Source organism: Silurus aristotelis, assembly GCF_946808225.1.
Source record: "Silurus aristotelis genome assembly, chromosome: 14".
In the NCBI taxonomy this organism is placed as follows: Eukaryota; Metazoa; Chordata; class Actinopteri; order Siluriformes; family Siluridae; genus Silurus; species Silurus aristotelis.
In genome coordinates, this window is record NC_139587.1 from 14,217,730 (window position 1) to 14,232,036 (window position 14,307).

Below are 14,307 nucleotides of genomic sequence, written 5' to 3' on the forward strand. Positions count from 1 at the left end.
CTCATTATGGGTCAGTCAGGGCATCATGATCAGCTAGGGCATCTCCAGTATGTGGATAGAAGTGAAATGGCACTGTGGGAAGATGGATGGCCAAGTTAAATGGATAATGCAAAGAATGGAAAGATGAATGGTGGAGCACATAGAACCAGACGGGATGACGGATGAGTGGATTATGGAGCGGCGCTGGAGCCTGAGCTGGCGCTACAGTGTGAAGGCTGAAAGGAAGTAGCCTGGCTGGATGGGCTGTCTGCCCTCCCTGCTGTTGCTAAAGCAACCAGGGTCATTGTCAAGGAGTTCAGCTAGGAAAGTAGTGTTACATTTGTCTCAATTGCCTATTTGTAACAACGATAAATCCAAAGTAGTTTATGTGAAAAACATTATATATATATATATATATATATATATATATATATATATATATATATATATATATATATATATATATATATATATATGTGCACGTGATTGTCATAAGTTCACTCATGATTGTAACTCAATCACACATTTTTATTTTTAAATGTACCTTAAATTTATACTTTTTAAGTTTTTAATACTGTAATCAGCATGAGCAAACCCAGCCATTAGGGTTGCATAAACCAGTGCACTGGAGAAGAGAGGAGTTGTGGTATTGTATGAGGAAGTCAGGTGTTAGAGAAGTATGTGAGAGTGGTGCAGGACATGTATGAGGACAGTGTGACAGCAGTGAAGTGTGTAGTAGGAAACACAGACTGGTTTATTGTGGAGGTTGGACTGCATCAAGGATTAAATTAAATTTAATTTAATTCATTTTTATTTGTATAGCGCTTTTAACAATGAACATTGTCTCAAAGCAGCTTTACATAGATAATGTATCAGCTCTGAGTCCTTTCCTGTTTGCAGTGGTAATGGACAGGTTGATGGATGAGGTCAGACAGGAGTCTCCCTGGACTATGATTTTTGCGGATGATATTGTAATTTGTGGTGAGAGTAGGGAAGGCAAGTTGAGAAGAGTCTGGAGAGGTGGAGGTACACGCTGGAGAGTAGGGGAATGAAAGTCAGTAGGAGTAAGACAGAGTACATGTGTGTGAATGAGAGGGAGAGCAGTGGAGTGATGTGGTTGCAGAGAGAAGAGGTGGAGAAGGTGGAGGAGTTCAGGTACCTGGGGTCAACAGTGCAAAGTAATGGAGAATGTGTTAGAGAAGTGAAGAAAAGAGTGCAGGCAGGGTGGAGTGGGTGTGAGAAGAGTGACAGGAGTGATTTGTGATAGAAGGGTATCTGCAAAAGTTAAAGAAAAAAGTTTAGAGACAATGGCATTGACTATAAGACAGGATGTGGAGCTGGAGGTAGCAGAGCTGAAGATGTTGAGGTTTGAAATGGATGTTTTGGAGACACGCTGAGGGAGGCGATTGAGATGGTTTGGACATGTGCAGAGGAGGGACATGGGGTATACTGGTAGATGAATGCTGAGGATGAAGCCACTAGGAAGGAGAAAAAGAGGAAGACCAAGGAGAAGGTTTATGGATGTGGTGAGGGAAGATATGCAGGTAGTTGGTTTGAAAGAGGCAGATGTAGAGGACAGGGGGGCATGGTGACGGAAGATCCGCTGTTGCGTCCTCTAATGGGAGAAGCCAAAAGAAGAAGAATCAGCATGAGCATGGACTCATATGAATGCTTTATGCAAATGTATTCCATTATTAGTGAAACAGCATGAAGACAAAATATTCTTAATTTTAAAGTAATTATGGTGTTTTAAATTATGTCAATCGTCAGGACACCAAACAGAACTTTTGTTTCCACACGGACGGATTTAATTGCCATATGTGTGTATCATGGCAGATTTTAGTACTGGTTTTGAGACATGGCACATCAATAAAACAAATGTTTAGTTATTAAAATTATTTTTTAGAAAAAAATTGTCAAACAGAAATTTACGCTGCATTAACTTTTAATAAAAAAGTGAAACATTTAATAAAGTTGTTTCATGTGCTCCTCAAAGCAAACAAACATTTAAGATTAATAATTTTTTGTCTCCTAGCACATAGGAAACTAGTCCATTAAAAAAAATTACCAGTAAACATAAGAAAAGAATATTAGAAATCTGTTTACATCTGGCTGTCTAAATCTGCTTATATAACAATGTTTTAGAAAGAAAGCTCTCCTCTCCTGAAATATTTACAAATGCCTTTTACTTTTTGTGGAATAATAATAGTTAGAACATTGACAAATTCAAGAAAAAACATACTTTAGTGAAAAAAAAAATCCCTCTTTTAATAAATTTTTGCTCAAATAATTTAAATGGTGTTTTTCCTGGATCAAATGAAATAACAGAGTCAGATGTGTTAACAGAATAAACTTTTAGCCATTTATCAAAATCAACACAGCTCAAGGAGGTGCATTCCAAATCCGTACAAAATACAATATACACAGAAACAGAAAGTGTAGGTTCTCTTAATATTATTGGGTAAAATAAAAAATTTGTTTATGCTGTTGGAAGAAGATGCTGTTGGCAACACAATGCAAATGTATCTGTATAACATTTTTGACTGCAAAGATATGTAAGGACATCCAAAACAGACATCCAAAAATTCAATGCTCTACATGGTCAGCTTAATAATTTTACGCTACATTTTTTGTTTCTGTAAATTCCTTTAGGTTTAGTAAATAAACCAATTTTGCACTTTTAGGTAGAAACGCTCTATATTTAAGTTATTTTGTCAAACATTTATAACTGGGCAACACATGCTTGTTTGCTCACGTGATAAAAGACATACCAAAGACATCATGCCCAATAGACTTTGGGGACTACCGACCAGTAGCACTGACCTCGCATCTGATGAAGACATTGGAGAGGCTGGTGCTTACTTATCTCTGACCTCTGGTGAGTCCTCAATGGATCCACTTCAGTTCGCCTACCAACCTGGCATTGGAGTGGAAGACGCTGTCATCTTCCTCCTCAATCGGGCTATTTCGCAGCTGGAAAAGGCTGGGAGCACAGTGAGAGTCATGTTTTTTTACTTTTCAAGTGCTTTTAACATCATCCAACCTGCACTCCTGAGGGATAAGATAGTGTACATGAGAGTGGACCATCATCTGTCTAACTGAATATTGGACTACCTCACAGACCGACAACAGTATGTAAGGACTCGTAACTGTAAATTTGACATGGTTGTCTGCATCACTGGAGCCCCGCTAAGAATGGTTCTGGCTCCGTTTCTCTTCACCGACTACACTGCAGAGTTCATGATCAGCAACCTGTCACCTGCAGAAGTTCTCTGATGACTCTGCCATCATCGGTCTGATCAAGGATGATGATGACAGGGAGTACAGAGGACTGATCCAGAACTTTGTGGACTGGTGCCAACGAAGCTGCCTTCAGATAAACGTGGGGAAAACCAAAGAACTGGTGGTGGATTTCTGTAGGCACAAACAAACTTCATTATCACCAGTGAACATTCAGGGAAACAACATTGTGAGAGTGGACTCATACAAATTCCTGGGTGTTCATCTGAACAGCAAACTGGACTGGACTGGACAGATAATACTGAGGCAATATATAAGAAAGGACAGAGCAGACTCGTTCTGCTGAGGAGACTAAGGTCTTTGGAGTACAGGGAGAGCTACTAAAGACCTTTTTTGACTCTGTGGTGGCCTCAGCCATATTCTATGGTGTGGTCTGCTGGTGCAGCAGCATCTCAACTGCAGACAGGAGAAGAATGGACAGGCTGATCAGGAAGGCCAGCTCAGTCCTGGGGATTTCCCTGGACACTGTACAGGAGGTGGTAAAAAAGGAGGATAGTAGCTAAACTATCATCATTACTGCCGAACGACTCTCACATATTAAACAGTTTCATCTTTGAGCAGCTCCTTCAGTGACAGACTGTTACATCCTAAGTGTCTGAAGGAGCGATACAGACGGTCTTTTCTCCCTGCTGCTATTAGACTTTACAATCAAAGCTGCTCCTAGTGAATCAGTCACCAAAATATATATTGTTATTATTGTTGAACTGTGCAAGAATAAAAATAACAAAGTTTTTAAGCAACACATGTGCAATAGCAGTCATTTAAAACCGTGCAATATTACCTATGTGCATTATGTCTGATAGCGTAACTACTAACTTGTGGTCTCTTTTTTTTTCTTTTTCTTTTGTATTTATACATTGTATTGTGTATATACTTTATACTGTATTATGGCTCTATTCTTTTATATATTTGCACATTTCTTTTTCTTTGCTGCAGCAACAGAGAAATATCCTCACCGTGGGACAAATAAAGGTATATCTTATTTTATCTTAAACACAATTTAAGATCATGTGGGTAGATCAGATCCCATGGGTAGATCATAAACACGTGTTTATTTGTGTTTGATATAAGGATTGTACATTTTTATTTTTCTATACACAAAAATCTACTGAATTCTGTGTGTAGCAAGATTTGCCAAATGTAATGGTTCTAATCTTTGCACTAATTACTGTAGAACATAGAAAGTATTTCCAGGAATTATTATGTGGACTTGAAAGTCCAGAGTGTGTTCCTGTATATTTCAAAGCTTTTTGGAAATCTAATATGAGATGCTGATATTTTACATAGGTATTAAATCATTACCATTATTAATCATCTTAAGCCTATTCAAGCTTAACAAAGATGATTATATTGTTCAACCAAAAAATAAATAAATAAATAGGGACTAGGACTTCAAGACCCATCTTATCCAAAAACCCTTACAGACTAGGTGTAACAGAGGAAAAACAAGATTTAATTGAAATGAAAATAACTGAGGAGGGTGAATAATAATATTCAGCTCATCCAACCCATTTAAAATGATTCATTATGTATTATTTGTGCTCTATAGACTTGTATTTTCAACTCAATTGGTTATAATCCTGTCTTTCTAATAAAGGTGGATTCATATTTTCTTTTACAATTATTAGTGGACTATCATAGAGGAGGTAAAAGCAGACTTTACAAATCATATTTTTAGTCATGTCATGCTGCTCACATAGGAACACGTTTCTTTTCTATAATAGCAAGATTTAAAGGAGAACAACATTTTCAGAGACATCAGCTGGAACATTGCACTGGAATATAAATGAATTGGCTGGTCAGGGATGGAAGTGCTGCACTGTCATGTCCTATTGTGAGCTTTTTTTTAAAAGACATGGCAGTTTTGATGATTATTCAAATCCCACCGAGGACCCCTTAGTCTGAGCTCCTCCTTATCTTGCCTTCACAGTCATTCTCTCATTAAAAGGCAATCACAGGCCACCAACTCTAATAAACCTGCTACTTCCCTTTTCCATTGGGGAGAGCAATTGAACTACTTGGAAAAATGCAATTATGAGAGCAGGTCTGGTCTCTCCGATGTGATTTTTTTAATCACTCCACTACCACTTTACACAAAATGTACTCATTTTTGTTTTCTGGCTCTGGGACTATTCATAGAATGTTAAGAAGATTAGAAGTTACTGTAGTCCAGCAAGGGCTGCTTACTTAAATTGCTTGGCAGGAGTCAGCCTTACATTTCAAGTGCTGACTAATTCCCTTGATCATCTCAGCAGTTCAAAGCTCTACAGCCTAAAACCATCTTATAGTGAAGTCTCACACTGAGATACTTGACATTTTAAAATGCTTCCATACTGAATGTCTCTGAAGTTACTTTTCTTGATTTTGCAGCTCAGGCCAAATTCAGAATAACTTGCAAATAAGGTAGGCTAAATGGTGTGATAATTGGCATTGCAACACAGGTGGTGAGGCCCACTGTGAGATAATTATTTTCTTAAATATGAATGATTACAGCTTTTATTTAAAGGTGGATTCTTAAAAACTTTTGACAGGAGAAAAGCTTTACACTTTTGTATATTAGTCACTTGTTATAAAGCTGGTCATGACTAAGGACATGCAAAAATCCTTTTAAATTAGCTATGCCAAATTCTGCTCATAATAATCCATTTATCATGCACATACTCATCACACGAATTTCTAACTGAGTGTGGAAGTAGCGAGTCATTATCAGCAGCGTTGCTTCACCCTCTGGGGCATGGGGAGAACATTAGTAGTCATTTGCAGTAGTCGTGTCCTACCTGATACCAACCTTCAATTCCACTTTAGTGCTACACAAGGGACATCATAACTCAGTTCGCTCTGATTCTCTTTCTCTCTCTCTCTCTCTCTCTCTCTCTCTCTCTCTCTCTCTCTCTCTTCTCTCTCTCTCTCTCTCTCTCTCTCTCTCTCTCGCTCTCTTTCTCTCTATATTTTTCTCTCTCTCTGGGTGTGTGTGGCGGACTTTTCAACTTCCTCATTACGGCAGTTCTGCAGAAGATAGCAGCTCTAACAAATACAGTAGCTTTTAAACAGCTTCTTATTCACCAAGACAAAAGAGACATGCTTTAAAAGGGAAACGTCTCTAGGTTATGTATGTAACCCTGGTTTCCTAAGGGGAACGAGATGCTGCATCAACAATGCTTTGGGAACACTTCCTTGTTGTCCACGCTCTGAATCATGTGTGTAATCAGTCCAGTGGAAAGAAGAATGACAATTTGATGCCGGACAGCCAGCTGCTCCAATTGAGCCAGTATCAACCAGATATTATCTACAATGTGGATGCCCTGAAGTCTCGGGGTCAGTGCCTTATCCAAACTTTGTGAAGGTGCGGGGTGAGAGGGCAAGACAAATCACAAGAACCCGGTATTGGTAAGCTTTGGCTTTAAAAGCAAACCTCTTAGGAACTTTCTATGTTCCATATCCAGAGCCTGCTCGGGCCCCACCAGGGTGAGGCACACCCCATTGAACCACAGACGAGACTCGCAGGACCAAGACACATCTGACCAATCGACAGATAGTCCGTTAAGGGAATCAGTATCTCGAGACTGACCTTTGGTGCAGCTCTAGGGGCCTACTGCGAGGCGGCAAACCCTCCACTTCTGCTTTGCTACCGGGCGGAACAAGGAAGGTGTTCGCTGGAGCTGCCAATGCCTTTAAGCACTGAAAGTGGCAGGATTAACAGACCAGCTCCCTGAGGGCACCAGGGCAGGGCTGGCACTGTATACTGAGGTGCACAGCGATCCTTTCCAGGGGAGTCCCAAGATGGTCCTGTATCAGAACTTTTTAGCCAAAGCTCCTCTATTGAAGGTAACTGTCAGCTTAAAGGGCTTCGGCCTTGAGCATTGCACATGATCCCTAGCAGGGGGATTTTGAGACCCGATGCTCTGCTTTTCGCATTTCACGATGCTAAAGGTGCAAGGTTATGGTTGGGGCTGCGCCCGCCGAGCAGCGATATAGAAGATACCAGGTGCCTTTCAGTAGACACAAGCGAGGCTATAGACCAGCCAATGGCTCTAGCAGTCACTTTAGAGGCCCTGCAAACTAAGTCTGTCGCACAGCGAAGTTTTGGCTTCCTGACTGCCTGACGTGTCTCCCACGTCTAGCTCCCAAAGCAGGTCAGCCTGATAGGCCTGCAACACAGTCATGGTGTGCAAACAGCCTGCAGCTTGACCTGCTGAGGCATACGCCTTGCCCGCCTTCAGGTAGTTTGAAGGGACTTGGTGGGCAGCACCGTTGTTTTTAAGGATGACGCAGCACCTGGGGAGAGATAGCTAGCCAGCATCTCTACAACCTGGTGAATTGTCCCATATACACACTTTTTTTTAAAGAATAGGCCTAATAAGGCTTCACCCAAGACCCGGACAACTCAGTAAAGGTAAAAATAAAAGAAGGGGCAGACCCCGACATTAAGGCAGTGATGCAGAAAGCACTCATCAAACTTACTGGATGGGCGAGCTTGCTGCTGACTGGCCGGCCATTTATTTATTTATTTATTTTATTTGTACTGCAATCTGTCATTGAATGTTTTGTGCCTCAGTCATAAATATCCTTAGCAGTCTGGGGTTAAATCTGTACACACGATTTCATCCTTATAAAACACACACACACACACACACACACACAAACACACACACACACGCACACACACACACACACACACACACACTCAAACAGTTGCATACACACATGCGTTTGGTGTGGCAACACTGAGTTTCATGTGCAGGATTAAAAATATTTTTGTGTGCTGGATGAAAGACATATCTTCAGAGGTCTGAATCCATGCATTATTGATGTATCCCTGTACACAGAAAAGTCTCATGTGGTTTGCTTCCATGCACACAGAATCTGTACCTCATGTCTAAAATGCACAAGAGAACCAAGAACCAAAAGAACCTTCTTTCCTTGCTTTGTTTTTCTTCTTGCAATGTATAAATAATCCCAGTCCTTAGACACAAGTGATTTTTTTTTTCATTTCACTCTCTGTCACTGTGATATTTGAAAAGACAGGATTTAATTTGTCCATCGATCTGTCAGCTTTTATATGTTGTCTCTAAACCAAGCAGAGGACCTGTGATTGAACAAGAGTAATCTGATTCCAGCTCTGCATTCTGCGACGCTCTAATGACTGCTGCCAGGTCTGTCTCCATGATGATGTCTGGCGAAAAGAATCCTGGGAGCGAATGTTCTTTGCGTTGATGAAAATAGATGAGTGTGTGCTCATCAGTCAGAGGCAAAGGGAACAGTCAGGCCAAATATGAGTGTTCAGTTGTCTGGCCACCAATCTCAACCATGTGTGCTATGCGTCACTGAGATACTGCAGTTCAAACATGCTTTTCTGTTTGTTTGTTTTTTAAACCTTAAAGTCAAACCTACATATATATATATATAAGTATTTGAACACCCTGCTATTTTGCAAGTTCTCCCACTTAGAAATCATGGAGGGGTCTGAAATTGTCATCGTAGGTGCATGTCCACTGTGAGAGACATAATCTAAAAAAAAAAATCCAGAAAACACAGTGTATGATTTTATAACTATTTATTTGTATGATACAGCTGCAAATAAGTATTTGAACACCTGAGAAAGTCAATGTTAATATTTGGTACAGTAGCCTTTGTTTGCAATTACAGGATTACAGGTTATCAGGTTTCTGGCCTGTCGCTGAGAAACATGGAGTCTGAGCTCCCTCCAAAGATTCTCCATTGGGTTTAGTTCTGGAGACTGGCTAGGCCACGCCAGAACATTGATATGCTTCTTACAGAGCCACTCCTTGGTTATCCTGGCTGTGTGCTTTGGGTCATTGTCATGTTGGAAGACCCAGCCTCAACCCATCTTCAATGCTCTAACTGAGGGAAGGAGGTTGTTCTCCAAAATCTCGCAATACATGGCCCCGGTCATCCTCTCCTTAATACAATGCAGTCGCCCTGTCCCATGTGCAGAAAAACACCCCCAAAGCATGATGCTACCACCCCCATGCTTCACAGTAGGAATGGTGTTCTTGGGATAGTACTCATCATTCTTCTTCCTACAAACACGTTTAGTGGAATTATGACCCAAAAGTTCTATTTTGGTCTCATCTGACCACATGACTTTCTCCCATGACTCCTCTGGATCATCCAAATGGTCATTGGCAAATTTAAGACGTGCCTGACATGTGCTGGTTTAAGCAGGGGAACCTTCCGTGCCATGCATGATTTCAAACCATGACGTCTTAGTGTATTACCAACAGTAACCTTGGAAATGGTGGTCCCAGCACTTTTCAGGTCATTGACCAGCGCCTCCCGTGTAGTTCTGGGCTGATTTCTCACCTTCCTTAGGATCATTGAGACCCCACGAGGTGAGATCTTGCATGGAGCCCCAGTCCGAGGGAGATTGACAGTCATGTTTAGCTTCTTCCATTTTCAAATGATTGCGCCAACAGTGGACCTTTTTTCACCAAGCTGCTTGGCAATTTCCCCGTAGCCCTTTCCAGCCTTGTGTAGGTGTACAATTTTGTCTCTAGTGTCTTTGTACAGCTCTTTGGTCTTGGCCATGTTAGTAGTTGGATTCTTACTAATTGTATGGGGTGGACAGGTGTCTTTATGCAGCTAACGACCTCAAACAGGTGCATCTAATTTAGGATAATAAATGTAGTGGAGGTGGACATTTTAAACACAGACTAACAGGTCTTTGAGGGTCAGAATTCTAGCTAATAGACAGGTGTTCAAATACTTATTTGCAGCTGTATCATACAAATAAATAGTTTAAAAATCATACATTGTGCTTTCTGGATAAATTTTTTTTAGATTATGTCTCTCACAGTGGACATGCACCTACGATGACAATTTCAGACCCCTCCATGATTTCTAAGTGGGAGAACTTGCAAAATAGCTCACTGTATATATATATATATATATATATATATATATATATATATATATATATATATATATATATATATATATATATATATATATATTAGGGCTGTCAAAATTAACGTTTATTACACGTTAGTGAAAAATAATTTTAACGGCATTAATTTTTATTAATGCAGTGCACATTTATGTTTGACTATTTTTATTTAAGATATTAATAAATAAATATAAAAGAGGTTTTTTTAACCCAAACCTTTTTTAAATTTAAACCTTCGAACAACATATGTTCGGATATGAATAAAATAAAAAGAAACTCAACCTAAATATTTTGTACTTATTTGCCAAAACCGAGTGATTGGAAACCGTGTGGAAACAGTACGTGTGCAAAGTTCTGTTTGGTGTCCTGATGATTTACGTAATTTAAAACATTGTTATTACTTTAAAAAATAATAAAAATTACATTTACAAGAACATTTTCTCTTCATGCACATTTTCTCTGTTGAGTATGGTTTCACTAATAATAAACATACATTTGAGTATTAAAAATCTGAAACCTGAGTATTAATACATAATGTGTGATTAAGTTGTAAATATTTAAATCGATTGACAGCCCTTATATACGTGGATATATATGTAAATATATATATATATTATAATAGAATTTAATAACTTCACATTCTAATTATTTATTTTTTATTATTATAACACCCTAATTCCAAAAAAGTTGGAAAGGTAAAATATAAATAAAACCGGAATGCATTGATTTACATAGCTCATGAACCTGTGTTTTACTCACAATAAAGCACAAATCAAATGTTTAAACTGATAAATATATATTGTATGTTGTATTGTATGTATGAGAATATTGCATATTGTATGTATGAGAATATTAATAGAAAAAAAATATATTGAATTTGATGGCAGCAACACTTCCTAAAAAAATGTGTATGTCTGTATACATCTGGGAAATGAGGAGTTTTGGGAAAGGAATGATTATATATCATTTGTGTCTAATACAGGTTTCTACACACATCTTTGATGTGTTTTTAATTTCATGATGTGCCAAATGTTTTCAACTTGGGAAAGGTCTGGACTTCTACTACAAAGATTTTCAATATGTGGTTTTAGAGGGATGAAAGATGGAAGCATGTGATGCTTTAAAACTTCTGTATATTTCAGCATTGATAGTGCTTTTTCAGACGTGCAAGCTGCCCATGTCATAGGCACTAATGCACCCCCATATCATCAGAGATGCGGGTTTTGAACTGATTTTTGCACTGATGCTATGCTAAATGTTACATTTTCTCTTTAGTCCTACAGACACAGTCTCCATGGTTTTCAAAAAGAATAAAAAATTCTGGTTTGTTTTACCAAATACAGTTTCCCACTTTATCTCAGTCCATTTTAAATGATCTTTGGCCCAGAGAAGATGGCAGCTTTTCTAGATAATCTTATGAAAGAGATTTAACCTGCATTTGTGGATGAAATTGCAATCTGTGTTCAAAGACAATGATTTCTGGTGGCGTTTATGCACCCATGCAATGATTTCCATTACAGAATCATGCCTGTTTTTAAAGCAGTGCCACCTAAGGGCCCAATGATCACATGCAGATTTTTACCATTGTCTATTGAGCACTGAGATTCTCTAAATCTTTTCATGGTATGTACTGTAGATGTGAAGATATTTAAAGGCTTCACAATTTATTATTAAAAACATTATTCTGAAATAATCTGTTCCACGGCTTGTAGGCACAGTTTTGTTTTAATAAGCTGTAATATGTTTCTTAGATCTCAAATGACTGTATTTGAACATTTTCCTTACCCTTCCTACTTGTTGTATGTTAATGTTTTATGTTTGGTCTGTGTTTTGGAAGCTTTCTGATTCAGAAAACCAATAAGAGGTAGTTTTTGCTGTCCTCTCTGCACCTTTTTTAATATGTCTGAGTGCAATTTCCAAATACAGTGTAACCCGGTTATGTCGATGTCCTAGGGGGGTCGCCAAAAAGCATCGAGGTAACCGATGATCGAGATCAACGAAAATCAAAATGGCGGCAGTATATTAACGTGCTTGAAATTTCTTTATGTACATGATGTGCGTTAATAAATGAGAATGTGCATGCACGTGTTTTTAAAGGGTTTTTTTACACAACAGGGTTGCTGCGATTTGTTTGATGAAGGCATGCTATAAAAATACATACAGTACATGTTTATCTGTCAGGAATCCACCTGCCACGCCCCCTTCGGCCCCCTTCAGCGTGTCAGGTGTTTTCTCGGCCGCTTTCTCTGAAGCTCCCGGCTTCAATCGCGCACATATGGTGCTCGTTTAGCATCATCACTAGCTCCTATTTAAACTTCCACACTCTCACTGTCCGTTATTGTTGGTATATGTTGATTCACGGCGGTCGTTGTTATCGCTCATGTGTATCCCGGTACGTGTCTTCCCACCGGCACTCTCTCACCGGCTGCTCTTTTCTTCCCAAAGCGCATCGCGGATTTTGAATTTCACAGAATTTGGCGGTTCCACTTCAAAAAAGTCAACTTAGTAGGGTTGTCGAGGTAACCGAGGGCGAGATAACCGGGTTCCACTGTACATTATACGGACAAAAGGATCTTGACTTTTCCCTCTATATGTGGGTTATCCCCAAACTGTTACCACACAGTTGGAGGCACACAATTGTATAGTTGTTTTTGGATTCAGTAGAATAGACCCAAAACTATTACAGCATTGTAATGTGATACTTGTCCACATAGTGAGCTCCATTATGTTATGGGTTGCCTGGTTAGAGTGAAATATCATGAATGAGGGCTAGGGTTCTAGAGGAGCCATGGCCTTCACAGAAAAGTAGAGTTTATTATAAAAGCAAAAGTGGGAGACTTTATATGGAATGGAATGTTCAAAAAGAGCATACAAATTGCGTTGTGAGATGTCCACAAACTTGTGTCCAAATAGGTTATTAACCTAATCTTTGGTTTCATACATATTGTGTTTTTATATTGAACTGTCCATAACAAGTGAATAAATAAACACACAATGCTTGCAAATGTAACCACAATGTTTTTTTTTTATTCTTTTAAAAGCGTCAACACATTTTCATACTTTACAGTCAAGGTCACCTAGATCTATTGCTGATGCATACACTAGAATGCAACAGGAATGTAATACAAATATTTTGTGTACACCCCAGGATCCTAAGTTGTTGCTTTTTTGCTTTTTTTACTGTGATCTGAATCATCCCGGCTGCAGTTTATTGTTATCTGTAAAATCCACCTTGGCATTGTGAAACTCAACTCTCCACACAGCAGCTATAGATCTACACTGGAGATTGCTGATCTTGCAGGTTGGATGAATGTGTGAGCTAAACCTAAAATAGATGGTTATCTACTGTTTGTTCATGTTTATCCGAACAGGTTTCTGTGACCTAGTATTACACAGGAGGAAAAATCTAATACTACATATTCTTCTTTTATACTTCTTATCAATTTGCTTCTAAATTTATCTTTTTTTTAGGTTGTTTTTTTCTCTCCTTCAGTGCTCCTAAAGGCTATCTTAACAGTCAGTATCAGTTTTACATTCTATGTACATATGTTTGTGGGGAGAAAGGTTGTTGCCATGCCAACCCCCCAGTTCAACAGTCCAGTAAATGAATTTGTGTAAAGTGGGGGTTGAGCATGAGATGTACACACTTCCTTTTATTCCCAGTTGTTGTTTTTTTTTTTCTTTCATTCAATATCATCTATAGTCACGTCAACTCATTTTTATGGATATCATGAGCTTTTAGCATTGTTTCTTCTACATAGTATCCCTTCTACAAAGAACATTATTTTCCCATCTGCCACACTGAAAATCATATCAACACATCTAGATCTATTCTGGGTGCATATTATTTTCTGCAACTTGTTTCTTCTCCTCTTGGATTGTGTGGATGGCAATTACAGTCCTACCTTGGCAACGTGAAGCAGCATAAGCTGGCTTGTCATTTCTGTCATTTCTGTGTCTAATTGCAGTTAGCTCCATGAAGCAGTAGTACCAGGACTCTGATATGTCCCCCTTTATTCACATGCACTTGCCTTTTTAAGGTTTATCTGTGCATTAATGCAAGGAGGGGATTAGAGTAGCACGAAACAAGGCAGGTTTATCAGCTGCCTGTCCCTTTCCTT